We start from the raw sequence: 24,372 nt of genomic DNA, 5'->3' as shown, positions 1-24,372 counted from the left end.
GTAGGGTGCTGTGTTGTCCAAGGGGGGTCGGCCTAGGGAGGGGGTATGTGAGGGTTTTTGATTAATAACTTGGTATATTAGATTAATCGTTTAACGTATTGCGTGTTTTAAATATCCAAACGAATCCCGTTTTCAATAATTTTTGTCAGACTTTGAACGAAATCAAATTCTTGAAACCATAGAGTACTTAGTACCGGTGCCACGGAAAGATATGTTTTTAGATCTCGCATTGAAAAACCACGTTCATTTTTCATTTTATTGTAATCAATAAGATAATACATATTTAAATGTACAATGATCTAGTAAAAAATATTTACTTTTTGTTAAATACAGAAAAAACGTCCTTTTCTTCTCTAATATTCCCCAAAAAGACTCAGTTATTTTTCCTTGGGGTTCCATTCCATATTTCATATAGATAGAAGTCTTTTGCTATTATTATATGTTAAATGAGACCAAAAAGACGAAATGAAAAGAAAAATTCTAGATTTTAATAGAGGAGATAACGATGTGGAAAACAAGACAGGAATTCTCTACAATGACACTGTAGACCCACGGAAGGGATATAGCGCAGCTTGGTAGCGCGTTTGTTTTTGGTACAAAATGTCACGAGTTCAAATCCTGTCATCCCTACCTATTACTGCTCCTTTGAGAAGTAATGAGGTATTTTTTAAGATCAACTCACAATGGACATATCATATAAAATCTTTCATTCTTATGACACTATATAGTATGAATACAAGATGTATTGGGGCCAATTCTTTTCTTTTTTCTTTAGAGTATTCTCTTTTATGATAAGAAAGCGCTCTTAGTTCAGTTCGGTAGAACGCGGGTCTCCAAAACTCGATGTCGTAGGTTCAAATCCTACAGAGCGTGATTCGGATCTTCTTCGATCGAATTCGACGGAAACACTAACTAGAACTGGAACAACAATCTTAATTTGACCTCCTGGATATTAAAGAAAGGAGGAGGTCAAAAGGGGGGGGGGTGTTAATTAATCAAAGGTCCAACTGATCGCCACGCCTATATTGTAAATATGCAGTTACAAATAATACAGCCAAAGTAATAGGAATTAGACCTAACACGATTCCAAAAAGAAAAACTTCAATCATTTCAATTTGTTTGAAAGGAGAAAAAAGAGGTAATATCTATACCAAAATATTAATCCGAATTACCACGAATCTCAGAGTTTAATAAAAATTCAATGAATCTTTTGAAAAAAATGCTATGCTTAGTGTGTGACTCATTGGTTTTTTGAGGGTTAGTATAAAAACCAGCCTCATAGTATAAACAAATAACTATAGAATGGACTATAAAAACCATTTTCTTGAAAATAGTTTATGTGGGGTCCTTTCCGGGTCCTGTACTGGCTCGTGTTCGCTTATTTACCAATTTTCGTGATTTGAGCCTTCCTAAATTATATTTTTATGTTGTCTCACATATTTCCATATATATTTTGAATTTTTGAGATTGTTTAATTAATCTAATGATTTATTTACTTTCTGACATGCTGCCCGAAGTTTTTGCATGTTTTTCTCTTTTCGTGCCGAAATTTGGACTTTTTGCTGACTTTACAAGATATAGAACTTTAATAAAGAGAGATTTTATAAATAAGATAATATTAGGATGGTAAATATGATTACATTAACGAAAATTTTTGCCAGATGTTACACCAAAAACCAAAATATAAAAGAAAACAAAAACAAAACAAAACAAAAACAAAACAAAACTATACAAACCAAAAATGATTATCCGAGCTTAAGGATATCAACAAGAGATTTAAACCGTTAAAACCAAGCAAAAGGTTAAATCTTGTTTTATCAAATTCTTTGTTAAAAAGGTCTGCCTTATGATAATCCGTGTGCACCTTCTCTATGTCAATTAATTTCTTTTCATAGCAGTCACGAATAAAATTATATATAATATCAATATGTCTCGTTTTAGAGTGGTGCACGGGGTTCTTCGTGATACAAATAGCAGCAGAGTTATCAATAAATATGAGAGTAGTAAGAAACTTCAAACCATAATCCTGCAAATGTTGATGGATCCCTAAAACCTGTGAACAGCAACTCGAGGCTGCCACGTATTCAGCTTCTGCAATTGAAGTGGAGACCGTTGTCCACTTCTTATACTGCAAGGAAACAAGCTGGTTTCCTAGAAATTGAAAACCCGCTGTTGTAGACTTGAAGTTGATCTTGCATCCTCCATAATCCAAATCAGAATAAGTAGTAAGATCCAAACTATCGTCCTTGGGATACCATAACTCGATGTCAGGATTACCCCTCAGATAGTGAAATATATACTTCACCGCCGCCATATTAGTCACTCGGGGACTCCCTTGATACCTGGCACACAAACAAACAGCAAACATAATATCAGGACGCGATACAGTTAGATACATTAAAGAATCTATTATAGCTCGGTATAGGTTCTGATCAACGGTATCTTCCAATTCGTCCGGTGATAAATTGTGACCCACGGGAAGAAGAGTAGAAGTAATTTTCTGGTAGTTATTTTGAATCTTCTCACATCGTTCACGTACTTCGTCCGATGAATGAAAATTCCAGCTTCGGACTATTGAACCTGCAACCCTAGAAAGAAATTCATCTCCCCCATCGAGCTCATCTCGAACTAGATCTGCATCGACTTTTCGAAGCCCTTACATAGTTTGCCATTTGTAGAGCCAAATATAATGCCATCGACATAAATCTGGACGAGGAGCAGATCTTCTCCGACAGTCCTGTAGAAAAAAGTACAATCCACAGTTCCTCGTTTGAAGCCACTATCCGTAAGATGGTCAGCAAGTGTGTCGTACCAAGCTCTAGGGGGCTTGGTGTAGACCCTAAAGAGCCATATTTATGCGGTGAACACGGTCTGGATAGTCAGGATCTTCAAAACCAGGAGGTTGTTTCACGAACACCTCTTCATGACGTTCCCCGTTAAGAAACACACTCTTAACGTTCATCAATGTTCTTGCAAGCATTGAACATAAACTGAACATCGTTCTGCAAGCATTGTTCTTTCTGCTTAAATCAATTTTCGGTTCTTCCTTTCAGCAGCAATGTTCTGTTGTGGTACATATGGAGGACTATATTCCTGATGATCCCATTCTGAATATAGAAAATGTCCAATATAGTATTTTTGAACTCCATACCATTTTCACTCCGAATGCGTCTCAGTTTATGTTTGTAAAGTGATTAGATTTTCATGATTAAGTTCTGTACAATAACAAGTGTCTGATCTTTGGAACTCATAAATAACACCCACGAGTACCTTGAATAGTCATCGGTCACGACTAGACAGTACCAGTCTACAGCAATACTTGCACCATTCACAGGATCGAATAAATCCATATGAATTCGTTCCAACGGAGTATCAACGAAATTAAATAACTTCGCCGGGTGCGACTTCTTCATCTGTTTGCCCTTCTTGCATGCAACATAGTGATCTATAAGCTTGAAATGTTTTAGTGAAACCCCATCCACTAACTCATTTGCCATCAGATGGTTCATCTTTCTGACATGAATGTGACCCATATGTATATGACACATAATCGAGTCTTTCTCAGTTTCCTTAGAGATTAAAAACATTTCAACATATGTAGAAGTCAATACTTTAGTACTCATGTTCAACACATAAATATCATTCGAGCTAGGAGATCACATAACAACCATGTCTTCTGAAATGACATATCTTGGTTTTAGTATTATGTACTCCTTGTCGGTAAATACGGTGGTATACTTTTTGTCACAAATTTGAGAAACACTCAACAAATTGTGATCCACCTTGTCACAATAATTAACCTTTTCAAACGTAATACTACCGTTTGACACATCCCCTTCTTTTGTTATCATGCCCCTTGAATTTTCCGCAAACGCTACATAACCCCCCTTGAATATTCTTCACATTAGTTAGTAGGTCAACATTTCCAGTGATGTGACAAGAGCATCCACTGTCCATTATCCAGTTTTCGCCCGTAATAGTCTTGGATAAACTCTGCACATACAAAATCATGATTAGACCAAAAGGCAGTCCAGACCTCAGTCTTTGGCACCTCTTTCTTTTCAACAAAAGATTTAATATTTTCATACTCCAAATGTGATTTATACGCTTGTGAATATGTCATTGGTCTCTTTGACTTGCGTCATAGATATGCGTCTTTAATCACATTTGGGTTATCATTTTTGCAAATGGGTTGTGTGGGAACAAACAATTTGTGATTTAATTTCACAGAAGTTTCATAACATGAACCACCTTGTGTGGATTCACATTATAAAACTGGATGTGGGTCTCGTCAACATGAGACATTGGTCTCTTGAGAATCTCCTTAACCACAAGAAACTTTTTGGGTTGTTCCATGGTGACAAGATTAGCATTCTTCAGTTCTCGTGTTCGATAATTTCTTACAACGCGCCCATGTTCGCCACATAAGAAACAGGTTCTCATATCAACGAACGCAAGTTGTGGTTTGATTGACGATTGTGCAACATTTGGTTTGATTGACGATGTAGATGACAAGAACATCATCTACATCGTCAAAAGTCACAGCCTTTTTCTTTTTATAAAAGTCCAAGTTTGAACAATTAGTAAAACTTTGTAAAGTGTCGATTCCAGTAGAACTAACGAACTTTACAAGTTTAACAGTGTTTAAATGTTGTTTCAAACTAGATTTAAGTATAGGCTTGTTTAACGATTTATCTTGCGAAAGATTGCTCAAGATCATGTAAACTAGAAGTCTCGTTTTGAAAGACACTCTCAATCAGTTCAGGAAATCATGTGTAGGGGAATGTCTTTCTCTTCGAAAACTTTGTTTACCCCCTTTAATTTAAACACATAACCTGTGTTTAATTTACCACAAGTAGGACTAATGAACCGCATTAAATCCTCATCATAAATTGTTGGTTTTTTTTATTTCTTTAGTTTGACTTTTGAATTGTTGTTCTTAGAGGCATTTGAACCATACACAACTTCCTCAAATTCATGAGGCTCACATAAAATGTTATTCGAATGTCGAATATTCTTTTCTTTGTGTATAATTTGAGGTTCAAATACATCCACGATCATAAACTCTTCATTAGTCTTGACAAACACTTTGGTTGCTTTGAGAATGAGATTCTTGAGGAAAAGTTGGTTTGCCATTAGGAATTTGTGTTGGTTTTTCCACATTAAAAATTGATTTAGTTTTAACAACATTTTCGTCTTTCCCATAAAATGGGTTGTTTGAATAGTCATTAAAAATCGGTGGAGGTACCTCTGCAAATCCTAACCCATTCTTTGATCCCTTTTGTTTTCCTGAACTTCAATTATTTCATTTAAAAGGAAAGAAGAGTTTCTACATTTTCCCAACTTGTTCTTTAACTCAAGGATTTCATTCTCAAGTTCTATTATCTTAGTTCTCGATTTGAAAATCTCTTGAAATTGTTCGTCAATAATGGTCAATTTTCTTGAAAGTTCGGCTTTCAGATCATGATTACTATTCGACAATCCTTCTATTTTGTCCTTTGATCTCTTTTGTAGATCAGATGATTGTTTATAGTTATCTTTTACTGTAGCAAGTTCTTTTAGTAGTGATTCATTTTGAGCATGAATTAAGTCATACTTTGACTTAAATTCCTCACAAACATCACAAGACACAATTTTAGTTAACTTAACTGAATCAGTTGATAAATTTTCAGACACAGTAGAGACAGAAATAGGACTAACCTCATCGATTTTGGCCATACATGCAAAGGAAGTTGGTTGCAAGTTACATGAGATATCAGAATCCGATGCAGTCTCCGATTCGCTCTCGGTAACCAATCCTTCACCTCGAGCATCTTGAAAATTCTCAACAGGTTCAAACACGGCAAGATTAGCTTGATTACCATTACCCAGCAGCCGTTGATTCCAATTTATTCCATCAGCTGTGAGCAATGCTTGTGAAATCCTAGACTTAGAAGAATCACCCCAGAAGCTTTTTCCTTTGAATCATTAAATTTCTTTCCCGAGCTTCTATCTTGATTACGGGGTCTATAGTATTCTTTCTTTGGCTTGTCGCATCCTTTGGAAAAGTGACCAAAGTCCTGGAAGTTATAGCATCTCACCTTAAGCTAATCAAACCCAACCCTCTTGTTCAAAGTAGGTAAGTCTTCTTCCGTTCTTTTCATAAACTTCTTTACCTTACGAACAATCATAGCCATATTCCATTTCAAATCCTTGATTTCTGGATCATCCAGATCAATCTGATTATAATCTCCATCGATAAGCTCACTCGTGGCAATTTTACCACTCACCAAGTTCTCATACGAACTCATAAAGGCAATCAGAAAGGCAAAATGTTGTTCAGCTCTCTTTATGTTCACATTTGATGGTTAAGCTTAAGCATTACCATTTCCAGAGAATAGAGTATTTGATCCTTCATAATAGTTGTTTTACCCAGAATTCATAAAACAAAAATTTGGCATTTGTTCATTGACTGAAGATGACATTTCTTGAGAAGTATGAGATATAAAGGCATTGAGTGGATCTATTGCACTACTTAATAGTAAAGATCCTCCATACAATGTCAGATTTTGGTTACCTTTTGATGATTTCTAGCACTTCATGTCATATTCCCTTTCCTCTATCTATTGCATGAATTCCGTTGTTGTTAAATCCTCAAATTTAAAGAATGAATTCTCTTTTATAACAAGTAGGAAAGCAGAATAAGAACCCGACAAAGCATTATTTATAGTGTCAATTTGGTCTGACTGAGATGGTTCCATCTTTTGCTTATTCATCTCAGCAATAAGATGATTGAACCTAGTCAACATCTCTTCAGCCATCTCACCCTTTAATAAACTAATGTTTCTGAATTGAAACTTAACATGGCCTTCTTACTTTCTTGTGTATTACCTATCTTCTCATCTTGATGTGTTGAGCAAAGAAGCACATATCTTAATACTTCCCACTTGGTGGAAAATATTATCTTGTAAGGCCACCAGTAGTTGCATCATTGGAGCGGTATAGACATCATCAAGACATGTAGAAAAATCAGGATGCACAACTCCCAAATGTGCTCTAAATCTTGGTTCCACTTAGCAAAATCACTGAAATTTATAAGTCGGGGACACTTAGAATGTGAACCATTTCAGCGTCTTAGTGAAGCATTTGTTGCATCATCATATTTTGAGATGCCATCACGTAAAAGTTAGCCATTTCAAAAATATGGGTTTAAATGATCAACAATTCCAAGTTTAGGTTACAAAATGTCCTATTTTAAAACTTAAGGGTGTAAAGTGTAAATTCTTGTAACTAATGAATCAGTCTTGTAACGAATGATGAATAGTAACACGAATGGTATAATCTTATGGCTAAGAATGAGGATGGTTCTGGTAACGAATAGTATCACGAATCACTATAACGAATGATACCAAATGTATAACGAATAGCTATAACGAATTTCTGATTCTGCTTAACGAGTGATTAGTTTATCATAACGAATCAGCAACCAAATGAACACACGAAGAGCATAACGAATAGGATTTGACGATAGGTATATGATAACGAATGAATCTGTCACGAATAATGTTTTTGATGACGAATGAGACTTTCACGAATGTTGTTTAGGTAATGAATGGTCTAAAGTGCACGAATGATCAGTTACAACAACGTGCCACGTGTCAAAAACGGTTATTTTGTTATAACGAGTGGCAAGCTATAGTATAACGAATGAGTCATTATACATAACGAATGAGATCTTCAAATCTTCAACAAGATTTCCAGATCTTCAAACTCCCGATCCAAACCTAAATCCGAAAACAATCAAACGTATATTACTCGTCCATAACAACACCAAAATTAACAAGTAAATACTCTATCAACTCGTAATCACACCGCGAACAAAACCTCACTAATCCAAACCTCTAATTCTCAACCAAACTTGTCCAAAATCACTCATAACCATATAGAGAATCCTTTGTTCCGTACATACACGAACTAACCTCAATTCCAACTAATTCAACCACAACTAACCAATTAAACTTACACAAAGCTTATAAATCTGATTACAAACTGAATTATAATCAAATTGATCTAAATTATCCATAACACGGTGATAATTGATTCAAAATCAATAAAACAATTTCAGAATACAAACTCAACCAATTAAAAATTGGATTCTCAAAAATTCATATCAATTAAACATCAAATTACCTTAACAATCGAACGTCTAGGCTCTGATACCACTTGAGAAACCTATTACGGACGAATCGATTTCGATTCATACTTTAATACGGATCTAGTTATGTGATATGTAATAGATGATTGATCTGTAATACGATATGTGAAGTGTGAGTGTTGAGAGAGCAATTGGGCAGCGTAACGACACTCTAATAATAATAATAATACACACTTGTTTATTTACGCATCAGGGATACATATACATATAGAAGACGATACCCATTCGTTATACATTCCATAACGAATGTGATCCATTCGGCGCCAATCCCTAACTTACTTAAAGTATAGCGAATGACTCATTCGCTATACCTCATTCGTTAATTAGCCTTAACGAATGGTACATAATAATAGTGAATGGGCTCATTTCGTTAAACAACCTTAACGAATGGCCAATAATCATAACGTATGGGTTCATTCGTGAAACACAACTAACGAATGACCACATAAACATAACGAATGAACTGGTATTACCAAAAATCCCTTATACATTAATAAAGATAAATTAAAATGATAAACAAAGACCGAGACGACAAAACAATGCACTAACAAGGATCAATTTCTAGAAGTTGAGAAGGTTGGTGGAACAATTATCTTATCACATATGGCTGGGAATAACTGCACAAAATTGGCATCTTATAAGAATAAAGGTGAAGATGAAATTCCAAAATTTCGTGGTTTGTTTGGACATTTAAAGAGTGCTGAGTATGTTGCACCAGAAGGGAATAACTGGAGGCATGATAAAAGTGACTCAGATTGTGAGAATGAAAACACTGTCATGGTTAAATTCAAAGCTATTGGGGGAAGTAAATGGTTTTTTAAAACTGTAGATAATGAGGTGGATGATTCTCAGAAGGGTAAGAGGAAAATAAAGAAAGTAGTAAAAGTTAAAGAAGTCACACCCAAGGTTACACCAATGACTGAACAACCTGTATTTCTGCTACATCTGGTAAATATGATGCAGAAATAGAGTCAGATACAGAGTTGAACAAAAGTGTGTTTGCGGATCCTCGTGCTATGGCAGTTTTGTGGAAGGAACGGAAACAATAGAAAACGGAAGAAGAAACCAATAAAACTTTTATTCCTGAGGTGGTTAAAGAAAAGAAGAGAAGGGGAAAGAAACGCATGGTGAAACATGCTGAATCATCTCTACAGTTGATTGATGAGGAATCAAACCCAGAGGGTAGACTGATGAACCGGTGGTTGGAAAGTATGTTCAAGAGTTGGATATAGAAATTGAATTGGCTGTTGATTTAAGTCGGAATGATAACATTTTGAAGACACCCGAGGTGAAAGCAACACCATAACCTAAGAAACGAACACCAAAGAAGCCTACACCAAAAGTTACTCCAAAGTTTACATCTTAAGGGCAATCTTTTGGTAGTTTACCTGAATTTGATGCGAATATGTTCTTGGATGGACCTTCGAGGCAAGAATTTGATATGTTGAAAGGCCATGCTGAGGACCAGGATGTTCATATTGAATGTTTATCTGAAAATGAAAGATTGAGGCAGGAAAATGTGTAGATTAAAGAAATATTGGTAGAAAGTGAAAGAAAGTGTTCCTTACAAGCCGATCTACTCAACCAGCATACGGATATTTTGTAATCATTGAAGAAAAGTTGGGTATATGTTTGTTTCCGAGGTAGAAAAGGCTGATGATACTGTATTTGAGCGTGTATATGGAGGAAATACTAGTGTGGAGGAATGTGAATTCAGAATGATGTATGATAAAGAGAAGGAAGATTTAAAAGGTAAAGGTAAAGTTGCTGAAGAGCTGATCATCTTATCTTAGGATATTTCTTAGCAGAATATTGGTCGTCATCTATGATGGGTGCTACACAACAACCCATGGTAGAAGAACCAGTATTAGATATGGTTTTTTATGAACCAAAGGTTGATGAACCTTTGATTGTTGAATCTTTGGAGATAGTACCATTTGAACCAATTGTTGAAGACGATGATGATAAAGATGAGGATGACGAGGGTAAACTTGATTTCTCAGCTAGTTAAGATTATGATGATTTGGTTGATGATGATGATGATGATGATAGCACTGGTGGTGGAACTGGTGTGCTAGTGACTTCAAAAAATGGCAAGACTCGTGATGTTAATGTTCAAGAAGGTCAAAAATCTGATGATTATACACATCATGATAGTGCCTCTGACCATGTGTAGAATATGATGAGGTCTCTAATGTTGATCTGATTGTAACAACATTATTTCAGAAGAAAGGTGACGTATATGAAGCTATAAAGGGTGAGATTATCATGACTCAAGTTGATATAGCCAAAATGTTGAATGCCACTGAGGATGAGTTTAATTTTGAATTTGAACATGAACATGGGTGGAGTTTGTGATGATAAAAAGAGTTCATGCCATCGGAAGATTATGTCTTGGAAGAGGTGTTTGAAAAATAACCCATGAGATATGTAACATTAGATTTTCGTGAATTTGGTGAATTTAGTGATAAGTCTAGAATTCGATGAGTTTGGAAAGTCGACTGAAGATGAGGTTACAAGTAAAAGAAAGAATGACTAGTTCAAAGATCATCAAGTTGAACTTGAAAAGCAATGTCTCAGACCAGTCAAGTACTACAAAAAGACAAAGAAAGATACTGCTTTGGGAAAGCATATAAGTATTTTTTATTCGAAGAATATCCGAAAGATTGTTGTGAAGAGGCAGTTTGGAATGCAATACTTTGAGAGTCTGATGGAGTTAAAGTATTTGCCATGGCATAATGTCTTTGACATATGTCAGAAGAAGTTATTATATGCTCCTGAAAAAGGGTGTGTTACGGAGATATGGGATTTCATTGTGCGACAATCCAAGTGTGGATTTAAGAGTTGGACTCCACAAAAACCCTGAAGAAAATATCATTGGAGAAATACATACCGGGGTTCGTACAAGAAGTCAAGTTGACCAAAGTCTTCAATGTTTCTATACTGAAGTGTCACCATTAAAAAGTCGGTTCTCATTCAAATGTTTTATACCTCAAATAGAACCGACAACATACAAAGAGGCATTGACTGGGGAAAGTTGGGTGAATGCTATGCAAGAGTAACTTCAACAATTTGAGAAGTTAGGAGTGTGGAAGCTTGTTGACTTACCCGATGAAAAGAAACGTATTAATAATACCAAATGGGTGTTTAAGTGCAAGCGGGATGAGAATGGAATTATAGTTCGAAACAAATCTTGGTTAGTTGTTCTTGGATTTAATCAGTGAGGAGGAATCGACTACAATGAAGCATATGCGCCAGTTGCAAGACTTGAAGCTATTCGAATTTTTCTGGCATCTGCTTCATGGAAAGGTTTTAAGGTATATCAATTGGATGTCAAATATGTTTTCTTTAACGGGAAACTTGGTGAAGATGTCTACGCGGGACAACCACCAGGGTTTGTCGATCTGATCCACAAAGACAAGGTGTACTTACTCGATAAAGCATGTACGGTTTACATCAAGCCCCGAGAGCTTGGTATTAAACTTTATCTTAACATATGTTGGATAATCACTTTACTCGAGGAACTGTTGACTGTACACTATTTACTAAGATGGTAGATGGGCATTTATTGATTGTTCAAGTTTATGTGGATGATATCATTTTTAGGTCAACCAATGACAATCTGTGCAAAGATTTTGAGGAGGTTATGAAGTCCAAATTTGAGATGAGTGCAATGGGGGAGATGATGTTTTTCATAGGTGTTCAATTGGAAAAATTACCCGATGGTATCTTTATTCACTAAACAAAGTACGTCAATGACATCCTAGCGAAATTCAACATGGTTGATTCAACGGAGATTAGCACTCCTTTACCATTGAATCATGGAATCGGTCCTGATCCCACCGGAGAGAAGGTTGATCAAACGCTTTACCGTTCCATGATTGGCTCTCTCATGTACTTAACCGCTTCTCGACCAGATATTATGTACCCAACGTGCTTGTGTGCTCAATATCAATCCAATCCAAAAGTCTCGCACCTCATAACAGTGAAGAGGATATTGTGGTATCTTAAAGGATGTCTTGGAATCAGTCTATGGTATCCTAAAGATGATGAGTTTGTGATGAGAGCTTTTTCAGATTATGATTATGGAAGCTGTAAGCTGAACGTGAAGTCTACAACTGCTGGATGTCAATTATTTGGCAGTAGATTGGTCACATGGCAATGTAAGAAGAAAACTACCGTTTCTCTATCGACTTGTGAAGCTGAGTATGTAGCTGCCTCCAGTTGTTATTCTCAGGTTCTTTGGATTCAACAACAGATGCGCGACCACGATTTGCATTTTCTGACCACTCTTATTTTTGTAGATAATTGTGTAGCAATTTCCATAACGAAAAACCCGGTAAATCATTCTAATACTAAGCACATTGAAATACGATACCACTTCATTCGTGATTGTTACGAAAAGAAGTTGATAACCGTAGATAAAATTCACACCGATGAGCAAAAAGCAGATCTTTTTAATAAAGCTTTTGATAAAAACATATTTTTATATCTATTAAATCTTAACAGTTTTAAGAAACTAGGAGATGGGAAGGAGAATGATCCCGAGGTTATGGACTCTGATCTTAAGTAAACATTCATCTGTATGTAAATATGTTTTTCAAATTGTTTATTGATTTTAGGAGAAGATATTTCTAAAAAATCCAGAAACATTCTTATATTTGAAAAACCAAAAACATTTTAAAATGATAAAAAAGTAAAAAACATGTGAAAATTTTCTCCTCGAAAGAGTTTTTGAAGAAAAAAAGGAAGATGATAGTACTTTGATCATCTAGTCTCAAATCCAGTAAGAAATAGGCTTAAAAGGCTGTGTGCTTAAATGCATTAATGCATTGGTAGGCCTTAAAACAAACAAGTAAGGAATAGTAAGTGATACAAACTTAACTAACCAAGTTGAAAGGGAGTTAGTTCTCTAACAAAAATCTTGGTAATGAAGGTAGAAATGCACTAGCCTGTTAAACTCAAGCATTATGTTTTAGCATGATCACCAAAATTAAAAGCTTTGATATCAATTAAAAGTTCATATATGGATCGTGAGATGGACGTGCACGAATCTTCACGATGATATCTACTCTTCAATATTATGTGCGGAAAACATAACAAGGTGAAAAACTCAAAGATATCTCTTAACTCTTTATTTATTCATTGATAGAAGTGATAGTACATCAGAATATGACAATTACAGAACAGGTACAAGTTGGACCAGAAGGACAAAGAATGTATAAGTTTAAACACCTATTTATAGACTTGATACTCAACATATACGGCGTATATGTCTTATCCGGTGTATATGTACATATACGGCGTATAAGTACATATATGTTATATATGTGATTTATATGCCCAAAACTTTAAAATACATTCCAAACTCACTATCGGTACCTATAAACAAGACCTAAGCGATAGACATTTTATGCTTTAACAATCTTCCCATTGGATGTTGATTGGTCTTGGTGTCTAAGAAATAGACATTCATGCTCCAACATGAAGATCATGAACATCCGGATTACGTTTAATGACTAGATAAAACTCCTCTATGGCCTTCATCAAGCACCTCGTGCTTGGTATGCTACCTTAGAAGAACATCTTTTGAAGAACGACTATAGAAGAGGTATTATTGATCAAACACTTTTTATCAAGAAGATACGGACGATCAAATTCTCATCCAAGTATATGTTGATAAAATTATTTTTGGATCTACATATGATAAGATGTGTAGAGAATTCACCAAGGTCATGCAAAGTCGGTTTGGTATGAGTTCGTCGGGGGAAATGACTTTCTTCTTAGGACTTAATGTTGAACAAAAATCGGACGGAAATTTGATACATCAAGAGAAATACTCGTTTCATTGTTCATAAGTTTGGGTTCAAGGACTCAAATTCCTTCCAAACTCTGATTGCTACTCGAGTTGTGTTAGCTCCAAATCCATCGGGAAAATCAGTCGGTCAACACCTTTATCGGTCTATGATTGGTTCCCTGATGTATCTCACTACCAGCAGACCGCACATAATGTTCCATGTCTGCTAGTGTGCAAGATATCAATGCAATCCAAAAGAGTCTTACTTAACCGTTTCCAAGCGTATCTTTTGGTACTTAAAGGGAAAGCCTCACTTAGGTATTTGGTATCCCAAAGACTCCCATTTGGTTTTTCACGTGTACACCGACAGTGATTATGGGGGATGCAGTCTTGACATAATATCAACATCTAGAGGATGTCAGTTCCTGGGAGACCGATTGACTTCTTGGCAATGCAAGAAGCAAGTCATAGTATCCACCTCTACCGCTGAAGTCGAATACATTGCCGCCTTAGCCTGCTGCTCGAAAGTGATTTGGATCCAGCATTAGCTTCTGGATTACGGTTTGAATTTCTTTAACACCCCTATCAAGTGTGATAACGAAGCATCGGTTTGTATTGTAAAAAACCCGGTCTAACACTATAAGACAAAACATATTGACATCCGAATGCATTCATTCATGATTGTTATCACCGTAAACTTGTCTACATTGAAAGGGTCCACACGGAATACAACTTTGCCGACCTTTTTACCCTTTGATTGTGCCCGAGTTTTATTTCTTGTTGAGTCGTTGGGCATGATTTCTTTTGATTAAACTTTATTTTATCATTTTGTGTGTTTAAAATTGTAAATATTTTAAAAAATATCACAATTTTAGAGGAAGAAAATGAGTTAAGTTTAACTCACCAAAAAGATTTTTATTTTTAACTTTAAGAAAAACAAAATTAAGCCACTTGACTTTGCCAAAAATATTTTAGATTTTATCTTTATTTAGTATCTTATTATATTATATTCAGAAAAAGTTTCAAAAAGAATTTCACTCGTTTATTGGGAGCTCCTGCTTAGACGGAGTCTGATAATATAAAAAGTATAAAATTTTGAGAAATCGATCCGACCTTTGAAAAATTATAAGAAATTTTCCTTAATGATCCTAGCACATGAAAATAGTAGATCAAAAGCCAACAAGATCATCATTTGATGTGTAGATAGGCTTGATAAACGAGTAAGTGTCACATTGATATAAATTTAAATTCCCGCCTATGCTATTGTTTACACACTCATGAAGCGGTTGCCGACTCCAATATAAGTCATATAGATAAAGGCAAAAATGTTATTAGTCAGTCATACACGAGCTCGTTAGTGACTGATAACCATAAAGTTATTCTTTCTTTCAATAACTAATACTGAATATCAAAATTATAAAGCAGAAAAAAAATTGAAAGTGCTCAAAGTATTTAAATTCAACAACAAAAGTGTTGATAATTAACAAACAAAAAGGGGTATATTAGAACCACGTAACGTGGGGCAAAAAAGTAAGTCCTAAATACTTAATATGAAGGCTTGTAAGTCCAAACTTGGAATGTTAGTCCATGGTTCAACCTTTATTGTTTGAAAAAGTTTGCAAATAGTTTAATTAAGCTTAAAATGTTTGGATCAATCATTAGGGGGTCGGAGTCAATTCGGGGTGATCTGGTAAACACAAACTATGTTCGAGGTATGATGGAGTTTGTAACTTGTCTGATTAAATGGGGAACACATATGTATTGTGCTTAATCTCTGGATTCGATTAGATTCAATATCAACCAGATTCGATTACTATTATATGTATTCAATTCGATTGGTTTTTACATTCGATTCGAATGGTTGACGCTTAGGCTTTTCATTAGTTTATCCCACCAACTAAAATTGTTTAAGTACAACTCGATTCGAATGGTTTGCACTTGGTAGTTCTTTAACCCTTCTTCAAAAAAAAAATTTTAACTTTAAATTTTATTTTAGGTACTTTAATTTTATTTTTAATTTTATGTAAAGTATTATCTTAAATTACAAACTTATTATTTGACTTTATTTTTGTTTCTCATTTTCTTTTCTTTAATAGTTAGTATGTACATATATATATATATATATATATATATATAGATATATATATATATATTTACTTACATGTGAACTCAGTGATCAACTTATGTCTTAATATAGCAACACAACATGTTTTGCCCTCTTGATGTTCCAAGGAAAAGAAAGCAAAAAGTGTTCGATCAAGGGACTACGGGGATGCCCGTTGATGTATGTTGTATCTACCAACCCAGTGATACATAGAACTTGGGTTGAACAATTTTGGATGAATGCTAAGACAACAAAGAAAATGGAGCTCAATCACAACCGAGGTAGGAAAAGAATGACTTTGACCAGTTTGTAAGAGACATTGGATACGATGTCGAATGGACCACTTTTGAGAAGAGACATTTTCCCGCCTATTAGAAATTTCTATTCCATATAGTTGCTCACTGTTTATCTGAGCAAAAGGGCGGGTTCGACAAACTGAAGGTTGAATGGGTAGGAGTGATGGCGTGTCTTACAAACCAAACGAGGTACAACTTCTTGAGGATTTTCTTCAAATGCCTGCAATCAAATGTGCTCGCGAAGGAAACCTGGAGAAAGTATCCTCGTTTCATCCAACTATTTCTGGATGACCTTTTAAAGAATGTTCCAAGACCGGTCTATCTAGAAGAAGTTGATATTGAAAGAAACGTCGTCGAGCCATCTGAGCCTTATCATGTGAAGATGGTGAGACAAACTCTCTTCAAGGCGATGTTGGATCAAGTGGGGAGAAGTGGGTATAAGTACCAAGGTCAGGAGCCCGGTGCAAAGTTCGGTCAGTTTGCTGAGACCGAAGAAGAAGAAGAAGAAGAAGAAGAAGAAGAAGAAGGGGACAGTGGGGATGATGGTGACGATAACGACGGTCAAAGTGGTGATGAGGCTGCAGACAGTGAGGACAGTGACCCTTAGACTGATGTTGAGGGTGAACACCGAACAAAGAAGCGTCACGACAAGTACAAGAGGAAGGCTATCATCTACCCTTCTATTGGTAAGGCCTCAAAAGAGCATGTTGAGGAAGAAGAGGAACCTGGACACCCTCTCAAGCGTTTGAAAAAGATGAAAGACTCCATGAAGTATACACCTTCAAAGATGCCAACTTCGGGAAAGGTAATATTTCCTTCGGTTTCCACATTATTGACACGACCACTACCAACCACACCACCACCAACCACATAAACTGATCCACACAAAGCCTCACCCACTACCTTATCCTGCACAATAGAAAACCTTAAGGTCAAACAAGTACAAGTTCCCAAGACCAAAACCAAAAGCAAAACCAAATCCAAAACCTAAACAAAATCCACCTCCTCTAGGACACTTATAGATGAACCTGTCACACCTCCCGAAATATCACCATCTAAGTTAGATGAACCAATGCCATCCTTTTTTAAAAACCTTCGCATATCCACCACCCAAGCTGAGACCAAACCTTTTCACCCCTTAGGACTACATCACCCTTTAGCTCACCGACATATCAATTCACCTCCCGATTAAAGGTACATATTTTTGGACCTCTAGCTTTACCTCATCAATCCACACCCAAACCACCTCATAAACCATACCAACCTCAACACACCCATTAGCCTACCCTTAACTATAACCACATCCTTGCCTACCCAAACCATAATCATGCCTACTCAAACCACCATACAACCAACCCTATCAACCACACCTCCCTCCACCACCAAAAGCCCAATCATATCTGACATTCCCTTGTCAAGTGGTAAATCAAGGAAATCTCATGTGTTTCGGGATCCTATCCTCGATAGGATTAGAGCACTGGAAAAGTCAAGTGAACACATGGTAAAACGGGAAAACTTGTTTATCAACTTTGTGAAAGATCAACTGGTTGTGAAAGAGAAAGTGGTGAAAGAAATAGACGAGCCGGCGGCTCGAGTTGCTCAACTGGAGCAAGATAGAGAAGTTGATCGGGCGCTGATCGAGAGCCAAAGGCTCTGGATTGAAACTTGCAAATGCGGGTGGACAATCAACAACAGTTGGTCAATAAAGGATCGTTGATGAATGCTGAACATCATGATGACATTCTTAGACTTCCATTAAGGGTTTCACACCTTGAAACGGATCTTCCTTTGTCCTCCAACTTTGCACAGAATCTGAGGAGGGAGCTAGAATCAACTATTGATTGAGCCGTGGTTGAGTTTGAGACTCTTGGTTCAAGGGTTACTTTTTGGAGGGTGGGTCCAGTTCTTCAAGGAACGTGGGCTTGTTGATTGGTGAGAATGTGGAGCTTAGTTCAATGATTGAGCGATTGAAGAAGGAGATAGAGGAACAGAGAAGTCTCAACAACGATTAAGACCTTATTAATGAAGGTCTTGTGAATCGTTATCTTGCAGCAACAAAAGTGATGTGAATGACAGAGGACGATGTTGAGGACTTGAGGAGACGTCTCGTGGGGACATTCAGGGGATGGGTACAAGGAGAACATGCCACCAAGCAAAGCGAGAAGAAACGATATGCTTTTACCAACCTCATTGTTGATTCCAGAAGAGATAGAGATCAAAGCAGTCTTGATGGGATTATCTCTGGATCTTCAAGGAAGGGTGCAAGTGGAAGCCGTGTAGGTACTTCTGGTGATGAACCTACAACAGTTGTTGGAACCTTGGTGAGCACGAAAGTCGTCGGTACTGCTGTTGTTAGTATCAGTCAGGTCAATGCCATGATTTCTGCATTTGTTGTAGCCACTTCGGTTGCACAAGTGATTGCTCCAGCCATTGTTGAGAAAGTGGTTCGAGGATGACGGAGATGATGGTGATGATAGTGATGATGAGTCTGATGATGATGACTATGATGGTGATGATAAAAAAGGTGATGATGAAGGTGATAATGAGGATGATGTCCTCATGTTAGCTTTGATGAACTGCGTGATGAAAGCTGACGATGATGATGATGATGATGATGATGATGATGATGATGATGATGATGATGATGATGATGATGATGAACGTGGCGGTAACGGTGCCGGGTGGAAATAAGGCAAGTGAACCACAAGACTCGCCAAGTGAGGCAAGAAAAGTTTGAGACGCGGATGTTGCGCTGAAGGTTGAGATCTTCTCAGTCTTTAATGTTTATTCTTTTGCAGGTACCGACTCTACTGTTCAATAAGCCGTGGAGCAACAAGTTAATAATGATGATGATGATGATGACGGGATTAATTACTCTCTGAATCCAAACACTCTGGTTCGTGATGAGAATGTGGTGGCTCTCCCTGCTCAAACTCAGACCACTACTGCTACTGTTGATGCTCCCGAATCTTCATAATCTCCAAAGCGTCGAAAGAAGAAACCTTATACACTCAGCAATCGGGCAAGCGTGAGAGACCAACTCTATCCATATTTTCACGACTCTCTGATTGTCTACTGCAAGTGGCACCCAAGCAGTGAAACGTGGGCAATTCGTCGAGCCAACGAAGATCTCACTTACATGAACATTACAGATATGCATACTCTATCTGAGCTCAACATGAACTACTTCAGGAGAATAATGGGCCACTATGTGACGGAGAAGGAGCTCAAGGATTACCTTGTCTTCCGTCATCCGACAGAAATTGTTCCAGCCACTGAAAGTAAAAAGAAGATGTGGTGTTACAAGACTCACAAGGAGGGGCAAGCAATTTACCATGGAGAACCATTCCTCCCCAAATTGTTCGAGCATTTCATCTGCTAGGAATTTGACAGCACCACATGAGAGGTGGTAATTCATTGCAAAGATATGCATCACATACGCTTCTTTGACGAACACGAGCCTGCAGCTCTCAGCAAAGACAACCTCTTGAAGCTGTACAACTCGCCACTAGGAACCGTTGAAGACGTCATATGCGACCAAACTAAAAAGAATACATTGAGAAGTTTAATAAGTTCGAACACTATCTTGTTGACAATCAACTATACAATTGCGAAGACGGCTTCGATTATGAAACCGACTGAAGACAAGAGCTAACGGATTAATGCTAAAGACTAGAGGGAGACTCACAAGGAGGGGCAAGCAATTTACCATGGAGAACCATTCCTCCCCAAATTGTTCGAGCATTTCATCTGCTAGGAATTTGACAGCACCACATGAGAGGTGGTAATTCATTGCAAAGATACTCATCACATACGCTTCTTTGACGAACACGAGCTTGTAGCTCTCAGCAAAGATAACCTCTTGAAGCTGTACAACTCGCCACTAGGAACCGTTGAAGACGTCATATGCGACCAAACTAAAAAGAATACATTGAGTAGTTCAATAAGTTCGTACACTATCTTGTTGACAATCAACTATACAATTGCGAAAACGGCTTCGATTATGAAACCGACTGAAGACAAGAGCAATACTAAAGACTAGAGGGAGATTTGTTGGGCCCCTGTTTTGTACATTAGTCTTTTGTATTTACTTTTTCTATTAACGTTATATTTTAGTTAGCTTGTCGGTTTGTTCCTTGTATGTTTGGGCCAGAGGCCATATAAACAAAAGCCCATTGGATCGTTAATGATAAAGAATGGTGCATGAGAACATACATTATAAATAGTGTATGCTTCTCATGCAAACATAACTTTTTTTCAAATTATCATCTTATCCTCTCACATGCTTTCACCTTTCTTTCTCTCTCTCTCTCTCTCTCTCTCTCTCTCTCATCTTCAGGTAATAACCAACCAAGCAAGATCCGAGATCTTGGTTTCTCACTAGTGATTTCCGCTAGCTAGTGTTGAGATTGATCTAAGAGCACTGGTTGTTTGTTGTTTGATCTGTCTATAGGACCTACAGTGACAACCAGTTGAGCTTTGAAACTAACCATTCCAGTTAGTCTTTTGTAAAACTAACCGGTTCGATATATTTGATAAACAAACACATCATCGTGGTTAGTTTGATAAACTACCCGTGTCTCGAAAAGTTTTAAAATCTACTTTCCGCGACAGAGGACTTATTAATTACTTGTGGGCGTTAATTACATGGCATAAAACTTATTTAGTCGTGACGAGTAAATAATTAGTGAACATGCTCGTTACGGTTAGTTTAAGGACCCGCGACATATTTTAATTGGGTCTACAAACTACTCATGTGTTATCATAATATACTCGTTACGACTAGTTTATAATACATATTTCTAGAATTTCTTGCAATGGCATCTAAAACTCGAAATTTTTTTCATATACGCTTACGTTAGGGATTTTCCCTTACATTATTACTCGCTTAATGTTTTCGGACAATCTATTATCAAGGAATTACAAAGGATTTTTAGGTTTACAAAATCCTGAATTCAAAATTGGGATATTTTCTTAGTTTATGATCATTACAAAACAGGTTTCTTATCTGATAATGAAAATCATGATTCGCTTTTTTAAATTTATCCAAACATACAGAACTTTGCATTGATACGTCTTTTCAACTTAAAAAAAAACACACAAAATAAATGCCACCCTAATTTCTTATTTGAGGTGCTATTTTTAATTATTTATAATTACATGCACTGCCCATTGTTGACTTGTATTATTTAAAATTCAACGACCTTATCTATAAATAAAAGCACCAGTTTGCAAATATTTTCCAATTTATTAAGCAATTCCTATTCACATAACAAAACCAAGACTTTACACTTACAGTAACTGTCATCTGCTCAATCCAGCTCGTCCGTAGCAAACTAAAGGGATGGATGTCCGTAGCCGATCTTCGTTGAAATCGTATCCGACGAGTGATAACAACAATAGGATGGTGGATGGTTCTGATTCTCTGCCAACTTCTATGGCCATTTCAAATGGTATTTTCTTTACTGTCTTCTTTTCGGTTACTTTCTTCTAATCCGTTGGCGTGAAAAGATTCGTGATTCCACTCCCCTTCATGTTGTCACAATGTCGGAAATGGCTGCGATTATCTTGTTTGTCGCGTCGTTTATCTACTTATTCGGTTTCTTTGGGATGAGTTTTGTTCAAACGTCGTCTTATTCTAATGACGAGGAAGAGGAAGAAGAAGACATCGTTTGTAAAGAGGACACTTGTGGTGCATCTCTCGATGTTGAATCTGATGCACTTGTAAAACCCGTTGTAAAGAAGGATTTGGTGAACGTAACAAAGGGAATAACGGTGAGCGAAGAAGATGAAGCCATGATACAGGCGGTGGTGTCGAGTAAAACCCCGTCTTACTCGTTGGAAGCAAACCTGAGGGACTGTAAACATGCGGCTTTTATAAGGCGGGTGGCGTTGGAGAGGATATCCGGTATGTCCCTTGACGGCTTGCATCTAGAGGGTTTAGATTACGAGTCAATATTGGGACAGTGTTGTGAGATGCCAGTTGGTTATGTTCAAATACCCGTAGGTATTGCTGGCCCGATGTTGCTAGATGGAAAGGAGTTTCATGTGCCCATGGCTACAACCGAAGGGTGCCTTGTGGCTAGCACAAATAGGGGTTGTAAGGCTATTTATGTCTCGGGTGGTGCCACCAGTGTGCTACTAAAAGATGGTATGACTCGAGCTCCGGTGGTTAGGTTTGGAAGTGCGAAGAGAGCTGCTGAGTAAAGGTTTTCTTGGAAGAACCACTCAACTTTGACACTCTTGCGTCTGTTTTCAACAAGTAAGATATAAACTTCTTGTTTCTACAACATCCCTGATATATATATTAACATTAACACGAACATGCAGGCTAGCTATGGTTTCTTCCATTTACAACATACAAGCAAGCTGATTATTTTATTTTGTGATATAACAGCATTTGGAAGTATTTAATTAATTATATGACATTTTGTTGGTGAAATGAAACTATCAATATATATATCTTTAATCCTTTACAATAATATATTACATGAACTAACTATTTATTTTAATAAACTATAACCTTACAAACTTGACAAATAAGCATAGCAGCAAGTATTATCTCAATAGGAGTAATAAACCAGTAATATGATGAAATTAACAGTAGATAATTATTTAGTAATTTTTATTAATAAACTTAATAGTTATTTATTTTATAATATCAATAATAAATTACAAAAGTTGTATTTAAATAGGGAGGTATATAGCCCACATGGTTACATCTAGAACATGGCTTAGCAGCATTGTGTGTATTTACAAAAGATACACCACACATATTCATCAATATCGAACTCCAAAAGGTTTGGGCCATGCATGCATGTGATGTGGTTTTCTTTCTCGATCATATGCACTATAATAATCATGATTTTTTCACGTTCATTGTATTCCATGAATCTTTAGCAGAGTTATAAAAAAAATATGTCTTGCGCCATAGTCTTAACTCTTAATTACTAAATCTAGTTTAATGCTATGCATGACCGATTTCAGATCAAGCCGATTCGGGAGGCTTCAAAGGATCCAATGTGCAATTGCTGGAAAAAACGTGTACATAAGATTTACTTGCGGCACGGGTGATGCGATGGGGATGAACATGGTTTCCAAAGGTGTTCAAAATGTTTTGGACTTGCTGCAGCTTGACTTCCCTGATATGGATGTTCTCGGCATATCCGGAAACTATTGTTCCAATAAAAAACCGGCAGCGGTGAACTGGATAGAAGGAAGAGGCAAGTCTGTGGTGTGTGAGGCCATCATAAAAGAGGAAGTCGTGAAAAAAGTATTAAAGACAACCGTAGCTTCGCTGGTAGAACTAAACATGCTCAAGAACCTCACTGGACAGCCATGGCCGGTGCTCTTGGTGGCTTCAACGCCCACCCTAGTAACATAGTTTCGGCCGTATACATAGCCACCGGTCAAGACCCGGCACAGAACGTTGAAAGCTCTCATTGTATCACCATGATGGAACCTGTGAACGACGGCAAAGACCTTCACGTGTCTGTGACCATGCCGTCCATTGAGGTTGGAACCGTCGGTGGTGGAACCCAATTAGCTTCACAGTCCGCATGTTTGAACTTGCTGGGAGTGAAGGGTGCAAACAGAGAATCGGCAGGTTCAAATGCTCGCCAATTGGCTAAGGTTGTGGCTAGAGGTGGTCAAAAAAACCGGTTACGGAACCGGTTTTGGCCGGTTTAACCGAAAACCGGTTTTTTAAAAACCGGTTTTTTTAAAAACCGGTTTGACCGGTTTACGTAACCGGTTTACGTATCGGTTATAAGTTTTGGACCCAAAACCGGTTTTATAACCGGTTATAAAAAAAACCGGTTTTTTTTAATAACCGGTTATTAAAAAACCGGTTAACCGGTTTTTAAAATAACCGGTTATTACCGTTATAAAAAAAACCGGTTAACCGGTTTTTTAATAACCGGTTAACCGGTTTAACCGGTTTTCGAACGTTACCAAACGGCCTTATAGCCGTTTTTTTGTG

General features: G+C 37.0%; 1 non-coding gene and 1 pseudogene across 2 annotated transcripts; both read left to right on the top strand.

The window, feature by feature from the left end:
• The first annotated feature begins 799 nt into the window (after window positions 1-799).
• On the top strand, window positions 800-873 carry TRNAW-CCA (transfer RNA tryptophan (anticodon CCA)). Its single transcript has one exon. It is a non-coding gene; the product is annotated as a tRNA-Trp (tRNA).
• Window positions 874-21,409: 20,536 nt separating this feature from the next.
• LOC143616843 (3-hydroxy-3-methylglutaryl coenzyme A reductase-like) lies at window positions 21,410-23,969 on the top strand (annotated as a pseudogene). The gene is made up of 2 exons (XR_013150730.1): window positions 21,410-22,653; window positions 23,379-23,969. The product of XR_013150730.1 is annotated as a 3-hydroxy-3-methylglutaryl coenzyme A reductase-like (transcript).
• The last annotated feature ends 403 nt before the right edge of the window (window positions 23,970-24,372 follow it).

This window comes from Bidens hawaiensis, unplaced genomic scaffold, assembly GCF_021521415.1.
Source record: "Bidens hawaiensis isolate Kalapana, Puna unplaced genomic scaffold, B.hawaiensis_p1.1 tig00049997_1, whole genome shotgun sequence".
NCBI lineage: Eukaryota > Viridiplantae > Streptophyta > Magnoliopsida > Asterales > Asteraceae > Bidens > Bidens hawaiensis.
Note: the sequence above shows the minus strand (reverse complement) of the source record. Positions and strands in the feature narration are given on the sequence as shown.